This window comes from Dermatophagoides farinae, chromosome 2 (genome assembly GCF_024713945.1).
Source record: "Dermatophagoides farinae isolate YC_2012a chromosome 2, ASM2471394v1, whole genome shotgun sequence".
Lineage (NCBI taxonomy): Eukaryota > Metazoa > Arthropoda > Arachnida > Sarcoptiformes > Pyroglyphidae > Dermatophagoides > Dermatophagoides farinae.
In genome coordinates this window covers 6,374,130-6,388,021 of record NC_134678.1, presented here as the reverse complement: position 1 = coordinate 6,388,021, position 13,892 = coordinate 6,374,130, and the positions used below count along the sequence as shown (strand labels likewise).

At 29.8% G+C, this 13,892-nt stretch overlaps 1 protein-coding gene across 1 annotated transcript in view; it reads right to left on the bottom strand.

The window, feature by feature from the left end:
* The window catches only part of LOC124491146 (uncharacterized), a 36,301-nt gene extending 32,267 nt beyond the window's left edge, over window positions 1-4,034 (bottom strand). Inside the window, exon 1 of the mRNA XM_075728759.1 lies at window positions 2,604-4,034. The gene's annotated coding sequence lies outside the window, so the exon portion shown is untranslated. The remainder of the gene's footprint in view (window positions 1-2,603) is intronic.
* Between the last annotated feature and the right edge of the window lie 9,858 nt (window positions 4,035-13,892).

Below are 13,892 nucleotides of genomic sequence, written 5' to 3'. Positions count from 1 at the left end.
TTCATTTTTTTTTTTTTTTTTGGTTTTCTACACATATGAAAAATTGTTCATGATGATGAATCATAGAAAGTGTGAGTGAAAAATAAACTTTATCATCGAAAAAAAAATTGGGATACAAACGACGATGTAAAAAAAAATTTCTAAATGGTACATCGACCATAACTAAACAACAGCTCTGCCGGCAATGTCATCAATTTACACACAATCATTATCATCAACATCAACATAGTATATTCATTTCAATTAGGTTTGGAATGTTGTTGTTGTTGTTATTGGTGGTTATTTCGCTTTCATTTTTGTTGTTGTTGTTGTTGTTGCATCCTTGATGATGTATCAGTTCCGTTCGGAACTGAATATACATCTGCCAAATAGCAAAAAAAAAAAAAAAAAAAATGTGAAAAGTTTTTCAGTTTCAATCCAGATATGAGATATCCTTCTCTATCATCATCATCATCACCACCATATGAATGAAATGGTATGAAATACAAGCCTTTTGACCGGATTTTAATGTGATGATGATGATGATGATGATGAAAATAAATATATATATCATCACAAACACAAGTGATATCTCTCTCTAGCATACACACCAAATACAGAATAGAAATTGAAAGCTGTAATAATGTTGTTTGTATTGACAAACATAGAAAAAAAATGATGACTTTGGATGCAAATAAAACTGAAAAAAAATGCAAAATGCAAATAAAAGGAAAATATGTAAAAAAGAAATGACTTTAAATATATCCTAGATACTACCACCACCAATACGATGGTGTAATATTCTTTACTGTTGCCAATGATGTGCCATTATTTTGAATAAATCAATTTGCTAGTAAACCACACACACAACCACAGAGATATGGCCCCATTTGCCTATTTACAGGAAAAAAATAGGCAAATTTTTGGAATTTAAATAGACAAAAAAATATTTTTATTAACAACAATGATGAATGGTTAAATGATTTATGACAATGTCAAGGCAATAAATAGATTTTTTTTCACTTTTAGAAAAAACAAAAAAATTCTTGAAATTATTCTATTACTCTAAAAATGGACACTCTCACTTTTTTTTTGACGAATAAAGAAGATTTTTTGTTTCATCAACATTAAGTGAAAATCAATTTATGATAAAAATCAAACGCAAAATCTGTAGGGTTAATTAATTACCATCATCATCATCATCATCGAAACACTAAACGAATTTTAAAAATGTAGAAAAAAATAAAGAAATGAAAAAGTGAAAAGAAAAACAAAAATTTATGGCCAAAAAAAAGTCATTCATCTGTTTAGAGAATCTTTTTCTTTTTCTTTTCCTTTTATTTACTGAAAGAATCTGATCATTACGTTTTTTGTTTGTTTGTCTTTTTCGCTTGAAAATAGTGTGAAAATAATAGGCAAACAAAATTCAAAGAATAGAAGAAAAAAAAGACCAGTAGCAAAGATATAGGTAAATTATACGACGATCATCATCATCATCATCATCATTTAGTTGTAACGACGTTTCACAAAATATAATTATACACTGAACACTTAATGAAGATTGAATGAAGTGGCCAATGGTGGTGGGGTGGCTTGATTTGGTTTTGACCATAAAAATAAATAAATAAATGAACAAACAAACAAACGAAAACAAACTAGACACAGACACATGAAAAGAAATGGAAGTGAGCTAGGTAACGACAATTATTCCAATATACAGAGAAAGAGACTAACTTTGAAAACTTTGAAAATTGCACCATCGTCGTACGAATTTGAATGTCATGGATCAGATCTAAATCTAGTTTTTTTTCACTGTTCAACAACAGAACAATTTTTTTTGGGGGGATAATAACCATGACATTCAAGATTGCTAATCAAAACAAGATACTGACTAGCTAGATTTAGATTTTGAATTTGATTTTTTTTTTGAAAAAAAGGGGAAATCCTATTGCTGATAAAATATTTTTTTTTTCACTCAATCATTTGATTTGGTACATAAACAACAACAACAACAACAACAAAAATTCAAAACAAAATCTAGCCACACGAATTCGATTGATGATCATCAAATGATCCTGTGGTGTGTTTAAATCCTGGTCATGTTAAAATGTTAATGAAACAATAAACATTGAACTCTATCGATAGGATGTTTTTTTTCGTATTTTGTTCATCGTTGTTGTTGTTGTTTTTTTTTCAATGGAAAAATAAACGTCAAACATAACATAACATGTATAACAGGATATACAAACATGCCAGAGAGAGAGAGAGAGAGGACAGATTATTATTATTATATTGAAACCATAATAATAACGAACTGGAAAATGATGATGATGATGATGACTACAATTTTTTTTCCATCCAAAATTGAAATGAAAACATACAAACAATCGAATAAAAAACAACAACATCGATCAAAGAATTGAAATGTTTTTCGATTCAGAATATATAATATGTGTCTGCGTGTTTATACATTTTTGAAATGAAAAAAAAAATTTGACATTTCTCATTCGCATTGCAAGCCATATGGCTGAAACATTTTTTTTGTTTTGTTTTCTCTATGATCATGCTAATGACGAGATGTTTATTATTAAACGCATAGCGATTTATATGATGATGACACTTACCCAATTTTTTTTCGATGTTATTCTGGCCGTTATTCTTCAATCATTTGTTGAATGATTCAAGTCTCCATACACATAGACACACGATGAAAGTTAATGATTAAACTGATGTCTTTTTGTCATTTTTTTCGATTTTGATTCAATTTAAACACACAAAAGATACGAACATTGATGATAATAATATATTGATGGTTTCGACATCAAACAAAAAAACAATTGAAAATTGAAAATGAAGTAAGACCAAATAAAGACTATATGTCGATTTCAATGCTGTTGTTGATAGTAATGATTATGGTGGTTTGTCAAGTGTGTGTGTGTGTGTGAAATTTGGTTGTAAAAAAAAGAAAGAAAAAATTTCATTAATAATGAGGATCGACAACCAATCAAATAACAACCAAAACAACAGAAAACAATTCAATCGAATGATGACGAGTAAATGATGCTTCAAATGTCAAACCACACAGAACAACAAAAACATGTTTTTTTTGCTATTTAAAATAGTCAAGTTTGAAAATTTTGAGAAAAAAAATTTTTTTTTTTTGGCGCGCTTATCATGCCCAGATGATCTGAGTTGTTGTTGTTGTTGTTGTTGTTGAGGTGATCTTTAGGTGTTGTGGTGATGGTGGTGGTGGTTTTCATACAATGAAAGTGATATTTATCGTAAATCATTTAAGATGAATGGTTTGGGTTTATTTTATGTTTTGTGGAACTGTGTGCATGTGTGTGTGTGTGTGTGTGTATGAGACACGTGAGAACCAGAGATAGTGAACAAGAAAAAAAAAATTTAAGACGATTGGTAAACACACACACATTGGAACACATATGGTTTTTGAAATAATATGTGTCGATCGTTCGTTATGTGAGATCAACACAGCAAGCTAGGACCTTGAGGTTTTTTCTAATGAAAATGATGATGATGATGATGATGATGATGTCCCTTCTTTCAAATTGTAGTTCAATTTTCTTCTATTTTTTTTTTGGCATAGTCCAAAGGGCACATAAAAAAACTTTGTGGAACAGTCCAAAAATTGGATGTATATGGTCCATAAGTTGGGTCCACAAACAAGAGACAAATACGGTGCAAAATAAAACGGTCCAAACATTCAAATATTATACACACACACACACACAAACATACACAATTCAATACACTGCCGCCAGACAGACAGGAAAAAAAATTTGATGATTAGAAATAGGAGACAAGCGCCGTCGCATTCACTAACAAATTCAAACGTGTGTGCACACACACAGAACAGTCAAATTGCAACCGACAGCCAAACACACACAAAACCCAAAACCTAAAACGAATCTTTGAATACAATTGAAATAGCCTTATGGCTTTTTTTCATAGTAGATTTTCGCTGTGTGTGTGTGTGTGCGTTGTTGTGCAACACAAAAATAAAACTAAAATAATGGCAACCTAAAATGACTGAGATACCATTGACGACTGATTCAAATTGAATGGTCTCATCAAGAGGAATCACAAAAATCCACATGAAAAAAAATGAGAGAACTTTTTGCCGCATTTTAGATTCGGATACTACGTTCATCATATGACATAGTGGTTCATTCAAAAGATACACACACCAGACGAAACATTTTATGTCAGTGTGTGTGTGTGTGTGTGTGTGTGTGGCCACAATATCAAACAAATTTTTTTCGAACGAAATGGTCATAATATAAGTTCCTATGAATTAATATACACAACGTAAATAATGAATACGAAAAATTTTAACATTATGACCGCAGTATTTAATGTCCACACAATGCAGACAACAACAACAACAACAAAAGTGAATTTCAATTTTTCAATTTATGATGATGATGATTATAATACAATGTGGCGCGCAATATTCTATACGGGTTTTTCCCTTGGTCTAAAAAAAAATGAAGAAATCGATCCAGAAACAAAAAAAAAATCCTATATGCCTTGGTCACCGATATGGTTGTGTTGGTTGTAGGCACTATTATATAATCAACCATAGACATATGAAAATTCCAATGCAAAAGAATGATAGTAATGACAGGATTATCATCATCATCATCATTTGTAATTCATATAATGTAATGAATGAATTTAGTGTTTCATAGAAGGAATTATTAGATTGAATGAATTAAATGCATCTCTCATATATAATAATGTGATGATTACACACATGTATAAGGTATTCATATTTTTTTTTTCTTCTGTTTATGTTAATTTTTCATTCTCTATTCCACTCCATTCCATAATGAATGTTTTCGTAGGCAAACGTGCAAATTTAATGAAAACAAATCCAACTGAATGTATAACATAAATATTTTTTTTTTTTCTTTTGCCCAGGAATAATCATTTCCGATTTTGGAATTCAATGAGACAGACAGTCAAACACACATTTGTTTATGTTATAAAATCATATAATAAACAAAAAACAACAACAACAACTACAACAAAATCAAATGTTTTCGTCATCAATTTTATCATCATCATCATCAACGCTTCCTTCCTGGCCCATGAAATGATGATAATCCAGAAAGCAAAAAAAAAAAAAAATGAAAATGGCATTTTTGTTTCTAGTTCTTCTGCACAGACATACAGTTTATCCCGAATTATATGTGCTGTTACCAAGTTTTTTTTGTATATTTTAATTGCAGGCCACTGTAGCACAGTTTACCATGATGAATACCATAATCACATCGCATCACACATAAAGGTGAAATGGAGGAGGAATGAAAACAAAACAAAAAAAAAATCCAAAATACCAAATATCACACACACACACAGACACAAAATATCAAGTTGTTGAATCATCAGAATTGATTTTCTATAGTAGACCATATTATTACACAGAGAAAATTAGCCTCCTCATTTGTTGGGGGGGGAGGATATGTACAGCAAAAGTGAGTATTTTTATTTTCAAACCAACACCAAAATGCTTTCCCCTCACAAAATTTGCTCTACCAATTTTTTCTCCTTTTTTTATCGGTCCTATAGGACGACTACGCCCATTGTTGTTACCAAAAAAAATTTGTTGCCCATTTTCATATAGTTAATCAATGCTAGAATTGTGATTTTGTATGTCTCTCTCCTGGAGAATTTGGCGCAACATAATTCAGGTATAGGTTATAGATTCAGTGATGTAAGAATATCGAAAAAAAAAATAATTTTAAAGCATAAAAGGTTTATATCGTTTGCACAATATGATTATCTCATCTATTCATTGTTTTCACGGTGATAATAATGGTTTTTTTTCACCGTTTTGCATTTTGTCATTTTTGTTGACAAGAATATATAATTTCATCAAAATGGTGCAATTTTTTTTTTAATTTGTTTTCACTTGTCTTAGGCTTGACTGAATCACTTGAATATTTGTTTATTAGTTCGACACTGACAGTTATATTTTTTTCAACTGCAAGAAAAAAAAACATACAAATCCAAATTGAATTTGTGTATAATACATCTATGTAAAATATACAGAGTGATTATCATCACCATCATTGATGTATATGGTGCCAGAATTTCTTGTTTCTCTCATTCTCTCTTTGTTTGTATTTTTATCGTTAACTCGTTCCAACTTTTTTCATTTTTCAAATGAAGAAAATTCACAAATAACATAAACATGAAATGGAAAAATATTGTCTGCTTTCTACCATAAAATTAAATGAGACGTTTAGTATTTTAAAAAAAAACATGAAATATTTTGCAACATTGTATTCACACACAAACACACATTCTGATTTTTTAAAATCTGGTAATGATGGTTAGTGGAATTGGATTGAAAGTGCCTAAAGTGATTTTTGAATCAACCAACCAGAAAAAATCAATCAAACTGACCGTGAATGAATTTTTCTTTGCCAATTAAGATTTTTTTTCTTGTATACTTCACGCAATAAAAAATGATGGCACAGAATTATTATTGTGTACGCAAAAAATTTATTTTTAACCCAAACACAACAACCAAATTCAATGGTAAAAATCATTAAAGATTTCCATGGTTTATGCCAAAAAAAAAATCAAACAGAAAATACGATGTCGATGTTTATATAACTGATGATCACAATGATGATGTTGCCAATTGGCTAATTACATTGGTGTTCACTTTTCATCACCGAAGCAAAAAAAAAAAAATCCGAAAATCCGTATTTAGTTACGAAAGAAAAAAACATACACACACACACACACAAACCACACTTTTAGCTGGAATATCGAAAGTTTTTTTTCACACACACACAAAAAAAAAGAAAAAGAAAAGAAAGTGTGTTCGATTGAAAAAGTCGTATCGCTTGAAGGCATTTTATTTATTCTGGTCAACGTAATGAAAATTCAATCATCAAGATATAGTGTAGTGTTAGCATACAACAAACAACATTGAAAATTCAAATTTTCAAACTTTAATCCAGGAAAAAAATGTTGGCCAATTAATTGCAGTTTTAGTTTATGATTTTTAATGTCCAAATGGTCAATTTGAAACCACTGCATTTTTTTCTAATGTGAAACCAGAATTTTTTTTTTGATTTTTGGTGCATTGAACACTGAAATTCTAGCGGTATAATATATTGGAATCATAAACTAAGGAAAAAACCATACCATGGATTGGTTGATCCGCAACTGCTCATAGCACGTTTTTTGTTGTTGTTGTTGTTACGTGATGTATTTTGTTTTTTTTTTCATTCATTCACAATTCAATTCTAATCAATCATTAGGCTTTTGGTTGTATATTTTTTTTTCGTCAAGGAAATTCCTGAATGATTTGTCTTGTGATTATTGGTTGTATATAAATTTTTTTTTCTGCATTGCAGTAAATATTCTGTCGTTGCATTGAATCGGGTGGTTGCATGAATTTTGCATTTGGGAAAAAAAGAGTGATTCTGGTGAAAAAAAAGGTTTTTTTTCATTTGCTTTTGCTTGCACAACACTAAAATATTGTCTCGAATTTCAATGTCAATTTTTTTTCGCTCGCCACTACCACCAACTATTCCATTTTCACAAATATCAGATTTGTGATGAGTGCAAGAAAAATAATGTCTTTCTCTCTCTCTCTCTCTCATATATCTGACTAGACATAATTCCCAAATGATGATAAAGCTAATATTTTGGAATTAAAAATGATCCAGAAAAAACAAAAATATATTATAGGCCATTTATAATCAAACTATGACATGGTCCATACACACACACACATGAAACACATAAATTAAATGCTTGAATCTCAAGGCTGAATAAAAAAAAAATTCACATTTGTTTCTTTTGATGAGGGAGAAGGGGGAAAAATTCATTATGAACAAAACATAAACTCCAATTCTGAATTTGTTTTTCATCATCATGAAATATTATAATTTAGGTCGTCATCCAGAACGAAAAATAAATCGGAATGTTGTTGTTGTTGTATTTCGTTTCACTATAAAAATTAATGGATGTAGTAAACATTGGAAGAAGTAGAAAAATTCATCTGGTTTCATGTTTCGTGAATGATGAGTCAATGAATATGATATATTTTGACTGCCAATATTCATCATTGTCGTTGTCATGTCGATCACCATAATCATCATCATCATAACCATTTGACAAAATGGGCCAATGAATTTGATTTCTTTTTTTTTTTTTTTTTTTGGTTCTCTAGTGTTTGGGTTTATGAGTTTTTATTACCCCAAAAAAATCATTCATTCATTAAATTTGGTATTTTATTCACATTGTAACCAATGGGTTGTCCATTTCATCATAATAATAATGGCCATACAGGGGGTGGGGGGTTGAAATAAATAAAAAAAAAATTGTCCTGTATGTCTGGCTTGTATCCTGATATAAACATTGATGAACACGTACTTGAATGATTGAAAATGAATGAAAAGATAAAAATTATATTTATATCCATTATTACCATTAAATGTAAATCAAATTCATTTTCATTTCCACTTGAAATTCAATGATTATGATTACAGTGAAAAAGAAATTGGGACAACCAACCAACCAACTAACCAACCAATATTATTATCGATGGAAAAAATAAACCCGATGATGATGATGATGATCACCATAATCAAACAACTACATTGATCCGGGCTGAAAACCAACAACATTGAGGGAACAAAAATATGATACCAGAAAAACCAGACGACAACGACAACGACAAATATTTTACTATTATATCCTATATATGGATGGATGAATGATAATGATCATGATGATGATACTGAATCTAGATGATGTTACACATTGAAAAAATAAATAACCAAAATAAAAAGCCGACGATCCGTTGGAGTGAATAGTCTTTTTTTTCTGTGTTTAACACACACACACACACACACACACAGATACAGAGAACACGGACGGATGCACGATTATTCATATTGAATATCATCATTCTCCGTATATATTATGGATTAATGAACACACACACACACACAAAACACTGTTGGAGACATTATATTATGTGTGTGTGTGTGTGTGTGTAACAACATCATTGTCATCATCTTTTTTTTCTGGGATTGGAATTAACAAAACAAAAACAAATATTTTTTTTTTTTTTTTGGGTCCGTAAACAACGTGAATGACATGCAAATCCTTCATCAAACTATCGATGTTCATCATCATCATCATCAACATTAACATTGGCTTTTTGTACTTCGTTGCACGTTTGTTTATCGCAAACCGATACCAAAAGAGAATGTAAATCTCTCAGTGTTAGTTATAGTATCGGATGCAGATGAAAAAAAAAATTTGTTACCGATAAGAATGAGTCAGACAGTCGTCATTCAGTCATTGAGTCAGTTGGTCGATTTCAATTCAAAATGGCTATAAAAATGTACTGATATTCTAAACAAAAACAAAACAAAACTAAAAAAAAAATGTTTATATTATTATGTCAATGGATTCACAAAATTTTTGTATATACATCCCAGTGTGTTATTATAATACATTAGGTTATTGGGACAAAACACACGCACACACACACACACTGGCACCAGACAATTCAACATTATACCCTATAGTTTCCATAGATACAAAATCTAATTAGATAGATGGAATCGGCAACCAAAAAAAAAAAAAAAACACACATAGATACGGATGAGTCAGATATTCGATTCGGATTTTCATTCATTGTTTTTCATTGTGATAATATAACACATAAAACAACAACAACAACAATAACAATGACTATGGCGATTTGATTATATATCCTCGTAATATAACTATATTTTTTTTTCTTCAGCCGAATATAAAATCGATAAATGAAATGAATAAATTGGCCAGATTGATGATGATGATGATCATTATCATCATCATTACCATTATGGATGAATGAAATAAATAAATTGTCGAATGAAATTGTGGAATTTTTTTTCCATTTTCAACCATATTATATAACAAGCGCATTTACTGATTGATTTGAAAATGTGAATGTAGAAAAAAATTTCTTCTGAAATAAAGTAAATGAGGTGTGCGAGTGTGTGTGTGTGTGTGAGAATATGTGTGGCAATACGAAAAAAATTGAATACCAGAATTCCTTCTTTCATATGGACGGCAATATGATTGGTTTCAACAGTTTCAATTTCATCAATTTGCATTATAATTCTAAAGAAACAAAAAAAAGATTTCTGTTTAAAAAAGCATCAGCAAAAAATAAAAATGGAGCTAACGTTATGTACGAAACGAAATGTATATCTGTAACCTTCTTAATAATAAGATTAACATGCCATTTTTTTTCAATCCATTCATGTGTTCATATAATTCATACATTGACGATGATGGAGCTTATTTTTCTTTGAAAATTTAATTTTTTTTCTCTCTCTCTCTCTCTCTCTCTCTCACTCAATATTCTTTGATGTTGCAAAGCTATTATAATTTTGAAAGAAAAAAAAATTCTAGCCTGATTAAATCGTCTGCAATGCAATAAAAGAATATGCGTGTGTGAGAAAGGGAGCGGGTTTAACTTTTTTTTTTTTGGTAACTGATTGAAAAAAAAAAATTTTTTTTTTCGGAAATCCGATTTGCATATCTGTAATTTCTTTACATAACCTTTTTTGTTGTTGTTGTTGTTGAATTGAATGTATTTAAATCGTAAAAAAAGTAAATGAAATTTGTCCATATATAAAAAACACACACACATCAGGAAAGATATTGCCAATTAAATGAAGCTGTCACATTTAATGTGTATTTCCTCTTTGTGTGTGTGTGTGTGTGTGTGTGCAGATTTTGAATAATAAATCATTCATTTTACCTTTTTTTGTACCCGATATATTGATCGGTATTTCAGTTTTATGTCTGAAATCGTATTGTTTTTTTTTATTATTTGACTTTTTTTGTTTGTTTGTTTCAACATCACAGTCATCATCATTGCAAATTGAAAATGCAATGAATCAATCATCAATTGAAAATGGATCAATTGATCGATCGATCAAACAAATAGACAAATAAAAATGAATATATATGTTTCCGACAACCGGATTGCTGTTGTTGTGATCATTATGTTGAAATCAACCGACAAAATCCGACCCATCAGATCCGAGTTTTTTTTTAAATTCAATTCCATTGAGATTCCTTGTTGTTTTGTTCTTTATTCTGTTGTTGTTTTTGTTGTTGTTGATGATGATGACAATGTTGTCATCATCATCATAATTCTGTTCATATGAATCGGATTTATTTTTAACAATGAATTCGAAAAACAACAGAAAACAATCATCGTATTTTAGGGTTCATGAAAAAAAATCTAGAAACTGAATTAAATTAAATTGTTGTTTTCCGACAACAACAACAACAATAACAATAGAATTGTGTAAGTCTAAATAATTATTTCAAAAAAAAATTCTTATTGTTTTGTTTTTTTTACTGGCAAGGAGACAATGAAGAATCTGATTCTGATTCCAATGTAGAAATATTCTCTCTTCAAGCTATTAACGGTTCATTTCAATTCCATTAATTCATTCACTCATATTTTGTTTTGTTTTCATCATTTAATTGTGTTCAAAGTTTGTTAGTAATAATAATAATAATAATTTTCAATGCAAATTATTCCTTTGACTTTTTTGTTATTCGTAATACCCCCCTGCATACACCAAAACCATCAGAATTTTATATTGAATTTTTTCCCATTAGCTTCAAGTTCATTTGTTTAATTCTGTTGATACTCTATCTCTTATTCTCTCTACAAAATACATATATTAAATAGGGAAAAAAAAGAATGAAGATTCTGAAACTTCATCAACCTCATCATACAGAATCATTGCTTGTTATTTTGTTGGGATTGACAAAGTTTTTTCCCTCGACACTATTTTTGTTTTTTTTTGTTTTTGTCATTTACTCATTTTATGAAATGATATGATGTAAAATGAAAGTGAAAGAATGGAAAACTTTACAAAAATATGCGGTATTTATACGTTTTTTTTTCTGATGCAAAACTTATAATATACGAGTTGTAAAAAAAAAATGGAGAATTGAATTGAATTCGGAGAAAAAGAAAATAAAAAAGCCAACTTGACTAAACAACACACACACACATTTTCCATAAACATTTCATTTGGTTTTTTTTTCGTAGAGATGTAGGGTGTTTGTGTAAAGAATTTCGAATACAATTCTTCGATTCCTGTTTTTTTTCTCTCTCTCTCTCTGTATATTCACATAAACGAAATTATTTGTGTGTGTGTGTGGGTGGTTATGGGGAATCAAAAATGGAATAAAATTCAATCCAGATTTTTTTCCTTTGGATGCCCATTGTAATCATCATCATCATCATCCTCTTCATGAATAGGATATGATTGGAATGTGAGTGTGTGTGTGTTGAGAAAAACTTTATTTTTTTTACAACTGCTCCACTGACGATGATTCTGGATGGAAAAAAAATTTAATAATAATCAGAATATAAAAAGAAAAAAAAAGAATATATCTAGAGTTGCTAAACATCTTTACGGCAAGATTATCATTTATTCAATGGCACAAAAATTGTTGTACTTTTTCAAATGGACGAAAAAAAGAATCGCCCATTAAATTCCATGAATGAAATTTTGCAATTGTGCATTCTGTTGGTATTTTTTTTTACTATTGTAGAATTTTTATTTTTTTTTTTAAAGAAAAAATAATTTCAAGACTACTCGATGTGGACCCAAATAAAAAAAACAAGCTTGAATCGAAATTGAAATTGAATTATTTTAATTGGCATGATCATCCACATTCACGACAGTTATAATACAACGAAAATGATTCACAAATTTGAACATTATTCTAGTTAATATACATTCAAGTATGTGTGTGTAGAACATTGTATCGTCGTCAAAAACGTTACGTGACTTGGCGTCATTACATAACCATTTTGGCTTGGCATTTTTTCTTACGTTTTTTTTTCTCACTCATTCATTTTAATTCTTATGTATCGTTGTGTGTGTGTGCAAATCATTTCAATGATGATGACGATGTTCATGGAAAGAATCAAAGGAATAAGATACACAAACACACACACACATAGATTGTGAATTAGAAGCATCAAAAGACCAGTGGCATTAAGTGGCCATTGTCTTCTTTCTCAGTATCTATGTGGAAAAAATAAAATCTTTGTCAACACCATTTTTTTTTGTTGGGTTCATTCAAACTTTTGTTGTTGTTGTCGAATCTTTTTTTTTTTTTGCTCAATTTTTAGTCTTTACTTTTGTTTTGTTTTTGATTTTTTTTTGTTTTGTTTTGTAACATCAACTTTTCATTTTGATGTGCACGCACGTATCCCAATACAGTGTGATCCGAATCCAATCGTAAACGTAATTCAAAGTTCAGAATTTCAAGTATGTTTTGAGTACATTGATGCACACACACACACACACACACACACACACACACACACACACACACACACACACACACACACACACACACACACACACACAGAAGATGAGTTGACTGAGGACAATGACTTATTACAACATCATCATCAACAACAACAACAACAACAACAACATCTGAGAATCTCAAATGTATGTCGACTGCAATAATAATAATCTTCTATAGAATGCAAATATCGTTCTTGTTTTTATTTTTATTTTAAATCACAAGAATGATGTATGTATGCATGCATTCACAAACGATGGATCATCATCATCATCCATTAATAAGCTTCCAAAATAGAATGAATTCTGTGTGACAACTATCTCTCTCATTCTCGCACACAAGAAATGAAAATAATATGAAATGAAAATAAAATAAAATGTCGACAAGCGATGAAAACGATATTGATATGAAACAAAAACACATGGAAACAGTTTGTTCTGTTAAATAACCGTCACCCGATGACTTTTTTTTCTAATGGAGACAAATCTTGATTTTATTGAATC